General features: G+C 48.1%; 1 protein-coding gene across 2 annotated transcripts in view; it reads right to left on the bottom strand.

Annotated features, from left to right (window-relative positions):
- LOC144153912 (glutamate receptor ionotropic, kainate 2) overlaps positions 1-17,170 on the bottom strand; it is a 511,191-nt gene that overhangs the window by 132,016 nt on the left and 362,005 nt on the right. The window lies entirely within an intron of this gene.

Here is a 17,170-nt window from a genome sequence, read left to right as displayed (position 1 = left end):
AATATCCGCGGGGTGTTCAGACGCCGCTTGCCGGCGACGGCTAAAAGCAATCAGCTTCCGCGTAATGCTCAGAGAAGACGAGCCGGCCTCCCTCTCATCCATGGCCAGGTTCGCATGCACGCGACGCGTCACGAGGTGAGGCGAGAACCAGCGGCGGAGAGCGCATGTGGCAAGCCGGCGGCGGTGGTGGCAGCGGCTAGCAAACGCATCCGTTGTGGAGCTAGGCCCGGGAAGTCACGTGATGCGTCGCCAAGGATACGGCGCAACTGGGGTCAAATGAAGGTCAAATTAATCGTCACAGCAAAACCGCTCGACCAGATTAGTAAAGCTGTGCTTTAAAAGGTTGCAGCTGGGTGCACATCACGCGAGGGCGTGACCTTGACGCCAGTCTCCACCAAATCAATGATAGTGCGGGCGCTGTTTTAACGACGCGCAACGACGGATGCTGTCACCTTTTTAATGATCCTTTGAGGCCCACCTACATGCACGCGTAAAACGGGCGTACTCGTGAAACGGCGTAAACCGGTGTAAGCGCGTAAGAAATAGCGTACTCTAGCGTACGCCGAATAGATTGCTATGCGCCTGTCAAGCCCAAGTTAGAGCCGGCCAGACATTGACGCAAACTTTGGGGCGCACGGTGTTGATGTCGACCTCTGGCGGTGATGTTATCCGGCGTTCACGTCGCCTAACAAGAGAGCTAATTGATAAATAAGCTAGCTTTACTATTCATTACGCGATAAAACGAATTAATTTGTGAAATTCGGAGAGCAGACAACGGGGGAAAACACGCGATGCAACGAGCAACTATGGCAGCAAGGGAGTTTACGCCAGATGTAACAGATGGCTTTGTAGGCCTCCCAAGTATGCATTTTTTATCGGTGAGGTCGACCTACAATTCACTACATGAATGCGCTCTGGCAGGTTGTTCCGTCATGTTCCTCTCCGTCTTCAGATGTTTGGTGACCCGCTAAGAAAAAGGGCCTTTCCATATTGTACCCCCAAATTCTCTTGCGTCTTGACTTAACAACTCCCGCTTATCGCCTCATCCAAAGGCAGCCAAACCGTCATATGGTGACAATTGTACGGAGCACAACTCTCCATTTCCACGTGTTTTTCTCGAGTTAGGCTTGAATGTCCTGCGCCACAAACCCGGGGTCGGATTTTTGGGTGCTCCCTTGGTGGGGGGGATTCTTTTCTCAGTAATGGGGATGTTTTAACAGTACACGTTAATAATCATTCTTGTAATTCTAGTAATATTAGTAATAACTTGTTAACAATAATAAATAATCGCGTTTATTTGTGCGCCCAGGAACTGCCAATATGCCTTTATGGGCTCCCGAATCATGGTAATTTCTTACCTCATTTTAGGTTGCCTAGGCGGGTCGCCGCCCCGACATCTTCAAATCCGCCACTACCAATAGCGTGGTGCCTAATTTATGTTCCGCGCTTCTTACCGTTCCGTGTAAAGCCTACATTCGTTTCCTTGGCTTTTTCAGACGATTCAGTTTGTTAAGCGTTTTATTGAGACTTCGCGTTTTTGTTCTAATAATGAGTACTGAAACAATTAATTTGTCGCATGCGTATTTTTTCGACGACTTTGGTTATATACTCGTCGTCTATTTCATTTGCACCCAGCCCCAAAAATGCACCTTACACTATGAAAAGTCCGCATCTCACTTCTTTGTGGAGGGTTCTGTTTGAATGGAATAATTATGCAGAATAATTAAGGTCGTACTTGGACTCATTCACGGCTCAGGTGGTTCACGCTGCCCTTAACAGCTCTGTACATTTGCTACATCTACAGCCATACAGTCATGAACCACATTTAAAAGAACGACTTCACCGAGAAAATGTAGTCAGCTTATGTGGGATTGCATATTGAGGATCAAATTATTCATATTCCACAAATTTCTACACCAGTATTTTAAACAATCTTTATGGTGTCCGTTAAGTAGTTCTGTATATCTTTCAGCAGGTCTATGTGAAATCTCCTCCCCGGCCTGGCTTCACAACGCTTCCATAACAGCAATGATTAACAGTGACCCAACGAGTTCACCTTGTTTTAATAGGAGAAGTAAACGAGTTTGTTGTAGCCTGCAGTTTCTTTGCCGCTTGGTCGATAACATGAGTTATGCTATTTCTCTATTAACACTTCCTAAATCCAGACTATTCCCAGTGTTAATAGAGGTTGAAGGAGTCACCAGATATATTGTTACTGATTTGGTAGACACTTCATTTTCCCCCAGAAATAAGCATCGTAGATACCGAATAATTTACATCTTTGACATCACCTTTCCGTCTTTTTTGAACTAGGCTGCAATTTGTGTCTCAAGGTATTTTTAGAATGCAGAGACACCGAGTTTCAATTAACCATTTGGCGACCGCTTCCCGAGACTTGAAAGGAACTGGCCCCTCGAAACGGCTGACAGCTCTTTTATTCACACACGAAAAAAGAAAAGAAGTAACAAAGAAGTTAAGTCTCAATCTTGAAAGAAACCCCTGTGAGTTTTATTTTAAGTGGCCAAATCGCGCAAAGAAGAAATACCTCCATTTCCAGTTGTGGTGCTCCACGCCGAAGACACATTTGGGCTTTAAGGCGCTCCGTACGTAATGCGCTAAGGATTAATTCAGACAACCTGGGGACGCTTAAAGCGCGGCTAAGTCGCTCTCCCAGTCATTTTTGCTTCTGACCTCCATCATCAAAAGAGCCGCAGGGCTCGGGAATTGAACCCTTCTTATTGAGAGACGGGGAAAGAAAGAAATAAATAACGCCAACCAGAGTTTGTGTTCTTTCTTATTCCCCCCCTTCTGCTTTACGGGGCTTAGCTTAACCCTCGTGTTTTCAACGGGGGGACGCATTCTAGCGAACGCAATAGCACGTGAAGATCTTGCCACATGCGGACTTTGCGAAGCGCACGGAAGTTTCAAAATCCACGCGAAAAAAAAGAAAGCGATGACATTTCTTGTTGCTATAAATTCTCAATTCAGTCAAGGAAGACGCCCACAACAGCGCGCGCGAAGTTAAAAAATGAAATAAAATGACGCAACGCTCGATACGGACGCATCACTCTTGGGCCCGCGCCGACACCGCTCAAGACACTCAAAGGATCAGCGCAGTGCGCTCTGGCGGCAACGCTGGCGGTTATCTCAAGCCCGTCGCACCCAAGCGGGAGAAGACAGGCCATTGTCGTCGTCTTCAACAAATAAAAGTTGTACGCAAATCCGAAAGCAAAAACGAAAACGAGAAGGCATCACTCCTGGAGATAGCGCAAGAACAAAACAAACAACGCGTTAGTAACACCCATAAAGAACAAATAAAGGCAGGGAAACAGAGATGGAGCAAGTATAAAGACGTCTTACTCCTCCGAGATTGTCGCGACAAGAATTCGCCCACATCGCCGTCGAAAGCGTACTGGTACACGGTATTTGTGATTGCGTCGTCGGAGCGTGAAAAACGTGTATTCGAACCCGAGTTTTCTCTTGTCGTCGCCGCCGCTGCCTGCGACGGTCCTGCCCGAACTATGTTTGTTTTTCGCGCTTTTTTGCCGCACTTTTAACGCCCCGTTTCGGGCGCCCTTGCAGCCTGAAGGTATACGAAAGCTTTGAAAACGGTGTTCCAGATGCCGTGCTCCTGTTTCTTTCTCTATCTACTTTAGGGCAGGGAATCTCACCAAAGCTACTGAAAACTTCGAATCTTCGGCAATTCTGGCCGCGAATTTGGGAACCTCCGAGCGTGCTCTGGTCACTTAGGTGTCTTATACCGAGTGAAGTTTTTACGGCGTCAGTTTTTTAAAGGTGTTTACCTGGTTATCGTCCCGTTGGAAATAGTTTCCATACGTTCTCAGTTGTAATTACAGTAATAGAAATTTCAAGTGCTTATGTCAGAAAAATCCTTCTGAGAAATTACTATACTCTAGTCTTCTCAATTGTATGGACAGCCTTTCCAGTGCATACTACGTGCTTTGAAAGCAAGAAACTGCAGTATTTTTGCCCGTGCTGTAGTTACCCCAATCATTGGCAATCCCGCCACAGTGAAAAAAGCCGTTGCTGTCCTTGTTTCCTTGTTGCATTCTTAATAACCGGATTTTCCCGAGACTCAGCAGTTATATGCGCTGCGCGCTGTTTTTACGAAATTTCTTGTGAAAACATATAAAACAAAACATCATGACCCGTAACTAGCTAAAGCCCCCTAAACAGCGTACAAGCCATTCCCCTTTCATTATTAATGTTGGCCTTCACGTCGAGACGCTTTCAGTACGTGCACAACAGTCGTTAGAAAGTTACACCAGTTCGGACAATGGCCACCTATACTGCTCCCGGGACACGGTCAGAGTATCTGCGCATGCGCTCAACTGATCTCGTCAGCTCTGCGTAACGGGTACAGCACGGCAGTTCTCCAATCTGCTATAGCTCGTAAGCTTTTAAAGCGAACGCTTTCCTAGTGGAACTGATGGCGTATTGTTAAGAGAAAAAAAAACCAAGTGTATTTTCACACCGAAAAGCTCTGATAAGCGCTCTGAACCCACGGCGGGTGCGTGAAACCGGCCTTCCATCGTGTCAAAACGGTCCCTTGAAAATCGCGAAAAGGAAACAGTTCTAGTTAAGACAATACACGTATCGATCAATCGATCATTAGGAAGCAGAGCAATGGTAAACCTTTATATGATAAACCACGTATCGGTCTACGTACAGATAGTTCGTAGGTGCATTTATATAGAGCGCGAAAAATCGCCCCATGGGTTCGTTCTTCGTTCGCGAGTTTGGTCTTCGTAGGTTTCACAGGCGAATGGACGCACTTTCTGCGAAGGTTGGACACACTTTTAGCTTTCTCGTTTTTCTAAAGTTTTTTTTTAGGAAGGGTTGTAAATTTTTCTTTCTCCTGTGGCACTAAGCCGTCATGAAACCACAAGCAACGTTTCTGGGTATGTCACTTGGCTGCTGACGCTTGATTTTTGTTGTGGGCAATTGAAATCCAGGACGCGTGCGCGTTCCCGATGAACACCGGGTGGTCCAAACTATTGCATGGCGCTGAGCCGCGAAGGTAGGGTTTAGTGCGGGGAAGTTAAGCACACAGAAAAAATTTCGAGATCAGCTTGGTTTTATGAAAGCAAACATGGCAATTGGTCCGAATGTTAATAGTTGGCGAGAGGTAATGAAGTACAGATACTACAGTGGCGATTATATTTTGGCTAACGTTCTTCATTTTTAGCACGCAGTTTCTTGGTTGTTATACAACACATTTCCTTATTTTATCTCTTCCACTTCTGCCTTAGGATAAAAACGTTAATTTCCAGACGCCTCAGCATCATCGCAGAACTGCACACCGAACAGGAACTTCGCTCTCGCTCTAGAACTTAATTTGACTTAAATAGAACAATGCCCACCGGGACAATACAACGTGTAGGCTGTTTAATTGCCGCATGAGTTCAGTCATTGCGGCGCCCAAAAACGCTGTCATGTAAGTGACTTGAGTGAGCAATGTCAAGCGTTCCTGCATCGCCGACATCCGAAGCACGCAGACCTGGCGAAGGAAAACTGGAGACCAATCATCTACGGGCTCTCTTCCGACGGGAGGAAGCTGACGGAGACTGCCGGAACAAGCGCTTCTTGATGACGCCAGAACAAACACCAACATTATCTCATGTCCTCATTTCCAACTCCTCATAAGGCAAAGCATCAGCCATTCGCAGCAGCTAGCCGCCCACCTCGGCGTAAATTGATGGCCCCAGCAGCCTCATCTTTTCATACCACCAATATCGGCCCCGCAACGGCTCGTTTCGGAGGCCAATGTGTACGCAGCTGCTGTGACACAGACTCATACGTCCCGCAACAAGCAAAGCATGGATGTTACGCGACGCAAGAGTAGGACAGTTCCTGCTCCTGTCCTTGTCGTCGTCGGGCGACATCTTCGCCGCGACGCCATCAATCGTGCGTCGTCGCTCGTGTCGACACGGACAACCCCTGAATCACCGTGCGGCTGTGACTTGTTCCAGGCAGCCCCTCACGACGCCGTCATGATCGGGCGACAAGCCGAGCGGGCCCGGATGATGACTCGTTCGGTTGTCCTTTTTGTTCTTGGCGCTGAAGCATCGCGACCAGGGTTCTTGTCTTTTCTGAACGTGATGGACGTCTATAGGGAAAGCAGTTTCACGCTCTGGTGGTCACAGTCCTAATGACACGTTTTCGGACACTAAAAGAGATGAAGAAATAAAGCACGATATTGCCTCACAAATCCCGACGGTAATGTTACGGGTGAGCCACAGGAGGGGGGTGCGGGAAAAATTTTTCGGGACCCTTCCGTCTCCTTACGCACTTTAAAGGAGAAAGCAAGGCATACTATTTTGGCGGGTGCATTTTATTTGCGCATGGACCCGTCGACACGGCAGTAATGGTATTTCCCGGCCCTTATTGCATCTTAATCAATCGTAATCCACTTTATTCTCCCTTAACTTAATTTTATACCCCCTACTCCATCTTAATCCATTGTCTTTGCAGCGGTGGCCATCTCGGTACAATTCCTGTTGACGCCGTTGGCGACGGTCATTTTTCGTGCTTTATGAGACGTGTAAGGCATTTGCCTTAATAATTTATCTAAGTTTCAGATTGCAGAAACAACTGGGTTAGTGTTTCTTTAACTCATTTTTAATCCATTAGGCATCAGTCGAGGTACTAATTTGCGAATTCGGTTGTCGCGAAGCTGAACGCTATGAAAAAGAAAAAGCTCCAGAGGACACAAGATATGACGGGCCGGGCTAAAGAAATGAAATACTAGTTTGTCAAAACGTCTTTAAATCTGTAAATGCTTGTACTACCAACATTTTTTTTCTATAGGCTCAGCGTGTCGTAGCTTTAAGAAAAACAAGAAAAATTTTCGTTCGCTAAAGACTGAAATAATTTTCATCCGTGTAAGTAACTAAATATTTGCACTATCAGCTCAATTTGTCGTTTCTATGCTTGTGATATCCAAATCTGTACGAAAACTCACACAAAAATTTTTCTTAAAACAAAAATCTACGGTTGCAATGGCTCACACTTGCGACACGGTTCGGCTTATGATGTCTCACAAGTCATTATTTGACCATCCAGTTTTCTTTACATCAGTGATTACCTGCCATAAAGACACAGCCCTGCGATATAGAGCTTAACGCGAAGCATGCATAAAACGTACACAGTATTGACACCATGCTAACCAAGGTTATTGTAACTTCGGTCTTAAAACAGTATGAAAAGTTTCATCCTAGGCTTCCGGCTAATAAAGACGAGGACTGCGGTGCAGTGTATACCTCAGTATCCCCTGCCATCAGCGGGGCATACTCCCATACCATTTGGGTACTGCCGCAAAAGAGGAAACTTAGTGATAGCGGAAAGCAGCTGCTCTTAACTGTCTTTACATGCTTGAGTGTTATAAAGAGTCCGCAGACGGCTTAAATGGCACACCTTTTACACGATACTCCCTTTGTTAAATCTGGTGAGGACGCAGGATTCATGTATGTTTGGATAATCTCGCAGGACACCTTGGACCCCCGTTCTTACATTGAGCATAGAATGACAACCGTATTCTTTTCTGCCTCACCTAGTAGTTAACAGCACGTTAAGTGTGAAAGTGTATCGCCCGCTTTTAAAAACAAATCCGCTGTGTCACGCATCAAAAGAACCTCGACGATCTAACCAATAGTGGGGTTGTACTTCTGATAGTGCAATGGAATGTTTCCAAGATCAATTCATACGCGCCGAAATTCCCCGCCTTTAGAGCTGAATAAAGTTTTGAGAAGTTTGCCTATACAATCACGGTGGCGTTGTAACCTGCGTCGCTAACTGGCGACAGCAGGTGCCCGACCCTGGAAGGACAATCTTGATAAAAAGCTCTTCGGCCGTAGTGACTCCGAATATCAGCACGCGCCGCCTGTAAAGCGTGCTTTTCTGTTAGGACGCTACGTATGCACGTGCAGCCAAGCGAGAGAGGTATGGATAATAAACGTTATTCAAGGAGGCGTCCTCTGGAGCATCCTCCACACAGAAGGGAAGTGGCTTCCTCTTTGCAGTAATTGATATTGTGTCTTCGCCGTTGGCCCTGGGTGATCAGCTGGATCTTATCCCCCAAGGAGGGTCTGGACAACAATATCCTCCACCGCTCGTAAGTGAGTAGGCTGGGGGAATATCGAGGACAGAACGGTGTGGTGGGTAGTCCTGCTAAACCAACGCGTCCCTATCCCATGCTGGAGAAGGCCTAATTTTTGGAGTGCTTGGAAAGCTTTTTTGTGTTCGTTTGGTAACATGCGATTTAGCAGTCAGAGATGCTGAAAGGACCCTGACTGGATTTTCCTGTGTATTGTTTGTTTTCTCCACCGTTAGGCTTGGTGTAATAACAGGAACCTTCGAGTGTTCTTCGTGTAACAAGATGACCATTGGTTTACAATTTACCTCTGCCACAATTGTGGCTCGGTAGGTCGGGGCTAAGACTTCTGTATGGTAACCTCGTTGCCTCCTACTGTAGAAATGGCCGGAATCCACACTAGTTCAGAATGCTCTTCAGCGACGTTTTGCCTTTGAGACCACGGTGCGACAGTTGGTACAGTCGGCATGAACGGAAGCTTACGTACAGTTGATGCGACTCCTGGGCCGCCTTCTTCTTTCCAGCCAGGGCGAGGGTCAGAATAATCGCCTGCTCCTGTGCGCCTTTACCATCTTCAGCGCCTTTTTAACACGAAAGTGTTTTATGCTCGGGTACAAAAAATCTCACCGGCGCCATATCCGTCACGGAAATGATGTCGCCAGAAAAATTTCCATCGGCGCGGCTCCGCCCGGATTTGAGCCACGAACTCTCTGGCCGCAACGGGAGGTACTCAGCGCTGTGCCAACGGGCTATGAATTGAAGCTCAAGTAGGCTTACGAACGCGCCTTATATCTTTCCCACTCCCTTCTTCTGCATTGAGAAGGTGCTGCCGTCTAGCAGAGGCGAAGCGAAGTAGTTCATCGTGACTCTAATGAGCGCCGACAGTTGGCGCCTCGATACCAGCGTCTTTGTGTACGTGGGTTGATTGATTGTAGGGTTTAACGCGCCGACGCAACGCAGGCGATGAGGCGCGCCGTAGTGGAGGGCTCCGGATTAATTTTGACCACCTGGGGATCTTTAACGTGCGCCGAAATCTCGTACACACGGGCGTTTTTGCTTTTCGCCTCCATCAGAAAAGCGGCCACCGCGGCCGGGAATCGAACCCGCGACCATTGTGTACGTGGGACGCGAGTGAATTGATGCACCCTCCGCCACCTACTGTTTTCGGTTTCGGTTTAGGTTCGGTTTCGTACGCACGGTTTTTAATTTAAGGGGCTGTTATTCCAGCCTGATTTACGCAATGTTCCGGTTCGTGCCGAACGGGGCCGAACGGTGCCGTACAGTGCCGAACAGTGCCGAACAGCGCCTAACGTTGATGCACCAAACGGTGCCATGCCGACGTAATATAAATAGCGATGTGCGAGTGATATGGATGCACAATAAACAATTGAATGATTCTGTGAAAGCCCATTTCACTTTACTGTTTCACCGATTCCTATGAAAGAGGCATCAACCACATTTTTCAGCGTAGGTGCACACGTGAGTGGCTCGAGCGTGGATGCTTCCTCTGATATTGCAAGGTTTCGTCCCTTCGTTTCTTCAGGAATACTTCGTTTTAAAAAATTTTTAAACGCAACAACAAAAAGTGTATCGTACCCCGTGCCTTTCAGTTATTATCTGGAGATAAGAGTGTAGCAACATGAACAGACGTAAAAAGCCAGCAAAAAAAAAGGGCATGGTAAGTTTAATCTCAATTTCGACTATCACGGCGCGCGAAACGCTAGGAAGAGCTGAAAAAAAAAAACGAGCAGGATTAATTCTGAACAAAATCTTTGGGTTCAGCAGTGAGCTTAAAAGTAAGTACTTGTATTTTTCACTCAATGCTTTGTCGTTGTATCTGAAGAGTTGTAGTAGCAAAGTCACGCAGAGGGAAAAACGTTTGCGAAGTACAGAGGCGGTTCACCGTAATGTAAAAGAGTTAGCATTACACAGAGGGCCGCAATCATGTACCCTATCGCACATCACAAAACAAACTACAATAGAGAATAATCACTCGTCATTCTTTCCGCGTGGATCACGGCGAGTGCGCAATATTGACCCCTGGCAATTTCCGCTAGCTATTTACCACGTTTCATAATCCCGTTGAAAAGAATTGCGCCAAACTACGTGCAAACAGGCGGTAAATAATGGAAACGACAGTTTTCCGTCGCCGGGGCGGCGGTGTCACCTCGACGCATTTGCGCCATCGCAAACAACGGAATGGATGTCTGCTTACGCGTAAGCTTTGTTTGCCCTCGAACCGTGTTCTCTTACTCGGCACACCGAATGTTTCACCCGTTCCGAACCGACGTGTGCACTCTCTTGAATCCCGGCAGCGCCGCACGCATGAGGCAAAAACAAAAAAAAAAGTGAACGTTACTTTGGAAACGTCCAAAGGATGCCTGCGCTGCAGCTTCGATAAGATGGCAGCGCGCGCCATCCCCATTTGTTTTGCAGATAGCGGCGCCGCAAGCACACACACCTCAATGGCCGACGGTGAGCCCCTTTCTCTGAAAAAGCGATGTCGAGCTCGAGGGGAACGAAGGCTTAAACTACCATCCCATGACTGCTGCGTACGTAATTATACAGTCTTCGTAATTCCCTCAAGTCTTAGAGCGCTTAAGGTTGTTAGAGGATTCGTGGCGTAAATTAGAAGGCTGCCTGGATGGCTGGAAGTAGAAGAGTCCTACGCTCCCCTCGCAGGCGACACCAGACCGTAGCGGGAGGCCTTTCGCTCCTTGAGCCCGAGGTCAAACGCATTCGTCCTGGTTCGAGCATCAACCCTCGCACACATACGCAAACAGCCCCCTCCCAACGCGTTCGCTGAAACACTCAGGCGGCGTCAATGGGGCCATTTTCATCCCAATGGCCTGTCTCTGCGCCCCGTCATCGTGTGCAGCCCGTGATGCATTCATGGTGCCGGGGCTGCACTTACATACGAAATCATCGCTTCGGAGCTGTTTGTTCACGCCAAAGAAGGGAAAGGTGCTGTTCCATTTGGCGGGTTTTGTTTTGGTGTTATGTTCTTCTGTTGTGGCGGATACGAATTGCGGGAACGCAGGTGCTGCCACAACTGTCAAGAAGTTGGGATGCAGCACTAGTTCAAGCTAATGGCACAGTATCAGTCATGATACTCCCAGCTATCTTCGCCGGCATACCACTCTGCGGGAAATGTTATTTTGCTCTTTTTTTTTTCAAAGGCTGCAATTCATTCTGGGAGTGTACAGCACCAATTCGGAAAAAATTACGACTCATGTTTTTTTTTTTTAGCTGTACTTCCAGAATCCGAATAGTACTAGCTGCATTCATACCATAAAAAGCAGCCGCGAAATTGGGAAACATACATGTACTCCCATTTTTATTCGGGTGGGTTGATAACTGCAGAAAGTGCTGCCTTCACTTCAAAAACAGTGTTGCGTTAAGCTCGAGCGACCTAAATTTGCTTACTGTTACCTGTAAACTTGTGAAAACAGCTGAGCAGGAGTTGTATTGGTTCATCGTCAAGCGACGAGAAAATAAGAACTGTTGAGGGCCGGCAAATAGGGGCTTCCGAAAATTTCATTTCCGTGGCTCATATAGTCTATATTTACTCAATAGATACAGCCACGCAGCATTAAAACATGCAGATCCGTTCCGCTCAGGTATGCCACATGAGCGCTGGGCCAGGGTCTGCCTAACCAGTACTTGATAGGCCATCAAAAATGGAGAGCTGGGCGCAGATATTTTTGCATGCGCGCCGTACGTAGGGCAGTGCAGATCCACACCAAGATGGCTCATACCCTTCTTTCCAGGGCAGGAGGGGTGGAAAAACGGCGTGCGTCTCCTCTTCCTTTTCCCATCTATGCGCCTAACAATCACTCCGACGTGTTCTCCGCAATTCTCTATGCGGACGCCAATGTAGTCTGTTCGCAGCGGGTACTAGAATGGTGTAGCCTGTATTGAGATTATATGGCTAAGTGAAGAGAAAGACGCCGATCCACCGATTCTGTATGTGCCACTCCTTCCGGAAAAACAACGCCCATTTCCTGGACAATCCCCCTGAGTAGGTAAGAGCCATTTACACTGGAACCCCTACTAGTGACATTCCGTTTCCTAGTCACTGCAGGCAGGGCACTTGCGGTGCCGCGCAGGAACTTATTTAACCGTGGTGGCAGCCTCCTCTGCGCACATATAAGGACATAAACAATCGTAAATATACGAAAACCAGGACAATAACTGATCTAAGAGAGCACTTTAAGCGACAATAATTGGGCAGTCCTCTGTACGAAAAAAGCTCCTCCGGCGCAAACGGAATGCATGCGTGAAAGAGGCCAGGGTATTGAGGAGTTCGAAGTGAGGAGAGAGAGATTGGCTGGGCATATCTCTAGATCTATATACCCGGTCAATTCAGTCACGAACAAATCATGAAGAACAAGATCAACAAACCAAGATCAAAGAATCAAGAATCAAGTAAAGTTCAAGAACAAGAACAAACAAGACAAGACGTCTACCAAGGATCCAAGTCGACAGTGAAGATCCATTTTTAGAACGAAGTGTTCTTAAGATTTAGTGCTCGTTATTTTTATCTTAATACTTGTAGAGTTTTCTGATTTTTCGTTTCAAACAAGGAAATTTTCCTTTCATGTTCAAGAAAAAGCCCGCTGATAGTTTGGACGTTCCCGGGCGGTGGTCGCTGATCTATCTTCTCTTCCCCATTACCCCTTCCTTTTCCTGCCCCAACCACCTTTGTACCACTACCTCAACCCATATTTCTACCCCCTCCCCTTCCCTTTTCTCCTCGCGATACATATGTGGTGCAGTCTGCGAACCTCTTTCCCCCTCACAGTCACCTCACCTCACCTAGGATAGCGTGCGCGCAGATCAAGCACAGATCAAGCGACGACAGAGGGTAAGGGCGGCGAGCGGTGCGGGCTGGTCAGCGTCCCAGTGGCAGTGGCAAACAGCGGCCGCACGCTGCTTCGAAACGGGAAAAGCCGCGGTCATACGTACTTCCGAGGATACGATAAGGCGACACCGCGAGTAGGAGCGGGAACGAACGAGCATAGCACAAACACGCCACGTAGAATGAGACAGACTTTAAAGGGACTCCTGCAACACTTTTGATAGGCGCTGTCACTCTTCCCTTCGCGTCTGCAACCACTGCGAAAGCTATAGTTATCGCCAGCAGGGAGCGGCGCTGCGTGATTTGACCGTCGAAGCAGATGCGCCTTCAATTTCTGCTTTGTTTTGTGGCTTTTTTTCAAGTTTCTATTGAAAAGCGTTCATTGCTGCAACTGAACAAGAAACGGCCAATAGCGGCTACATGGCTTTAGTGATGTAATTCGACCCGTCGAAGAATGTGAACACCGGGAAAGAGAGAAAAATGTTTTGAGCGAGTTTACAAGTTATGTGGTGGGTATAGAGAAGTCAATTTGGATGAGGTACTTTGCGACCCCCTAAGCTAAGTACTGGGTGCGTTTGGTGGCTATGTTCTGCAACCATTTAGGATTTCAAAAAAAAAAAGAAAAATGTGTTGCAGGGTTCCTTCAATGAACCATTAGGAGTAACAAAGGGGCAAGCACAAGAGCCACAAGTTACAGCTTCGCTGGTTAACCACGTGTACGGAGTGCATTGGTGCATATTTTTCGCTATAACCCAACTCCCTTCCCCTCTTTTCTTAATAAACGTTTTCAACAACAACAAAAGATAAAATTGCTGGGCTCGAACCCATCATGAAAGCGTCAAAAGAAGCAGCGCTACCCGCCAGGCCACACATGCCGTAGAGCAATCTCGTTTGAGCGGTTGATTCAGAAGATTGCGGCAGTGTTCAAATTTAACTATCAGACGGCGCAGGTATAACAGGAAGGTCCGGGGCTCAAGTAACGTAGAAACGTAATGTCAACCACAGACTACACTCGACTGCATGGACTTACATCACGCCCCGCCCGCTTTCCATGGTAAAGTGGAGGGCATCAGTGCTCATGGCGACGGTGTGACCGTTTTCAGTGGTAGTACGTTGGCGAACTAGTGCAAGGATATTTGGTGCCTACTAAACACGGCTCAACGTCTGTTATTACGCCTCAGTGAAACGGTCGTCAAATGGTCTGCCAGAAAGACTTATTTTATAGGTCATATTCTGCAAGGCTGCCGCAGTGCCCGCCATGCACATCCCTGGTTGGTGCGACTGCGTAACTGTTTTAACAGCGCATATGTTTAGCAAATCGTATTTTTTGTGCCCACAGTTAAAAACACCAAGAAATTGCCGAGCGAGGCACACGAGCGCGGGTCCCACGTCCGCCGACAGGCAGTTCACGAAACAAAACAAAAAATGCATAGCGCTCGTATTTGCGTGCCTCGCGACCACAGCCCAGCATCCCCTGCGGACGTTTGCCAAGCCAAGCATAACAACTTAGGGAGATTGGCCAGGATTGCGGCAACCGGCCGGCAGTTAAAAACTAAAAAAACTCCCAAGCATTTCCCCGAGGATGAACATGGTTAAGTGCGAATGCACGGGGTGATGCTATGAGGGGGAGTAAAGTTAAAATCCGTTGGCATTCGCCCGTGACCGCGCGCGAGCCGACCCACGGAGGTCTGGCAGTTTATCGCTGCATATATAGGGGGGTACGCCGCGCCGAGCGCGCCGAGCCAGGTGGCTGAGAGAGGAGGCGAGCGCAAGGGGAGAGGGACCGCGGCGCACGGCAGCTGCAGCCGAGCGAGGGGGAGAGGAGAGAGTGTGACGTCACGGTGGAGAGAGAGGCGCGCGGCAGCTGCTGGGGAGAGGAGGCGCGCTGTGACGTCATACCATGACGTCACGGCGCGAGGAGCGGTGCGGGGAGCGGCGCGCACCCGCGCAGCCACGGCGAGGAGGCGGAGCGAGCGCGGTCACGTGGTGAAGTGACGTCACCGCGCCGTTGCTACCGACGCTCCTCTCCGCTCCACGCCGTTGCTAGGGAGAGGAGGACTGCGGACGCCGCCGCCGCCGCCGCCGCCGGTGGTGGAAGGTTTGGGGTCGCTTATAAAGTGCATTCGCACTTAAAAAATGCCGAGCGCTTGTGTGTGCCTGCCTCGCGGGGCCTCCCAGCGACCCCGGCGCAGCATACCCGGCCAAGCATACCCACTTCGGGAAGATTGGCCAAAAGAAACTCCAGCGTTCACCGTAGTCGTGGCAACATACGCTCGGAACGATAAAGACACGTCACAGCGTACGCACCCGCAAGGTGGTGCCCAATGATTAAGACATTAAAAATTGAAAGAAGCTCATACTTACACCAACAATTATGGAGTAAAGGTCGTTGCAGCACCGAAGAAGAAGGAGAAGCAAATCGGCTGCAATCGTGAGCCTAATCCTGCATGGTAGTCGTGAAGATTGCGTAGAGCTTCCCTACCTTCTAGTCTTGCGCGTTAGAGTGAGCTTCGTTCTTTTTCATTGTGGTCTCGCGCATTCACCATGCTTGATTATAGCAAACTGTTATTATATTCCTTTGACTTCGTTTAGATTAGGGCCAACTGGGCACAAAATTTATCTCGCAAAAACAAAATGTTCTCTTGCGTAGACAGGGTAAATGTCGGCATTGGTGTATGGCTACACCCGCTCGCGCACATCGCAGCCCCACCCCATGGAAAGACTAGAGTCCCGTTGCCCTATAAGCGAGGTCCATTGCGAAAAACTGACGTGGATGCCCCGTAGCATTTCCTCCCCGAGCATTTTCGAGCTGGAGCCCGCAACACTTTTGCGAGCGCAAAAGACGGCCCTAGCAAAGAGCGTTACGGCCACATGAATTCGAAACGATGGGGTATTCTTGCACCGAATAACGTACGCAGGACTCCATTTCGGGCAGGAGAGGGGGAGAGGTGGTGGACCCCCTCCAAAAAAGTGTTCATGTTTGGGGTTTTAAAGTGCCGAAATTACACCATAGGCTATGAGTACCGCCTTAGTGGAGGGCTCCGGATTAGTTTTGATCATGTGGGGGTCTTACGTGAGCCAAAATATCAACAAACACACCCCGCCCCCGCCAAAACAGGTGGACAGAAGAACATTCAAAGAGCCCAAAAGCAAAAAACAAGTAAGACAAAAAAAATAGAAAAACCTACAGAAAAAGCAAGAAATTAGCTGAAAATCAAAAATAAAAAGTGGCAGCGTATCTGCTTGCTTCGCTGCAAATGTCGTCTAAAGATGATAGCGTTCTGCCGACCCTGCTACATGAGCGTCCGCGCGCCGGTGCTTCTCCGCCGCAATGTCCTTCTCGGTGTTTTCCTTACATTTTCGGGGCATGGGATCGCGCCTAGATTTGGCACTACATGACCGCTGCCATGGTCGCTGAAGGGAGGAAAACCCCCTGATCTAGCGCCGTCTTTTCCAGAGCTATGTGCACTGCGCAGACAATGCACGACTGAGTATCATTTCGGCATCGTGTACAGTCATGGAAAACGTAAATACGAACCACGGAGCGCATCGCTGAAGGTACTGGTTATGATGATGATGATGATGATGATGATTGCTATTGGTTTCCCCTTTGTAGCGGGGTGATTGCGCGTCATCTTACCAAAAAGGACTAATATACCGCTGTTTTATACTCTTTGTTTAATACTAGCCCTGCTTAGGGCCGGCACAAAAAACTTACTAGGCACAAAATACTTTTTTTCCTGCTACACGTGGTAACTGTCCTACACTGGCTGCGCCACCTGGCAGTAGCATTGAGAAACACACGGCCATGCGCACACAGAGCCACTGCCAGGTGGCGCCACGAGTATCCTCGGCGGCGCGCGCCGCGGTTTGTATTTTTACAGCAGCTGGTATTTCACAAAAAATCCAGCATACTTTTGTTTTTAAATAAAAGAACGCTGAAATATCCCTTAAGTATTGAAGTTTTGCCTCAGATATGCGTAAAGGTTTGACTTTGCATAACACCATTGGCAAGTAAAAACATCGCAGATTTAGGTGTTTCGAAATGGCTTTGCCTCTATAAACGTCTCATTCATCAATTGCCCTAAATTTGGCCGTGTGGCTGAAATGAGCGACAGGCAGACATGCATACAGAGAGACCAAAATTTATCCATTCAGTAGCCTAAGCAAGAATACCGTTTTTGAAAGCTTTTTGA

Source organism: Haemaphysalis longicornis, unplaced genomic scaffold (assembly GCF_048455015.1).
Source record: "Haemaphysalis longicornis isolate Haplotype H1 unplaced genomic scaffold, Haemaphysalis longicornis Haplotype H1 scaffold_9, whole genome shotgun sequence".
Taxonomy (NCBI): Eukaryota; Metazoa; Arthropoda; class Arachnida; order Ixodida; family Ixodidae; genus Haemaphysalis; species Haemaphysalis longicornis.
The sequence above is the reverse complement of the archived record's forward strand: the minus strand, read 5'-3'. Positions and strand labels throughout refer to the sequence as shown.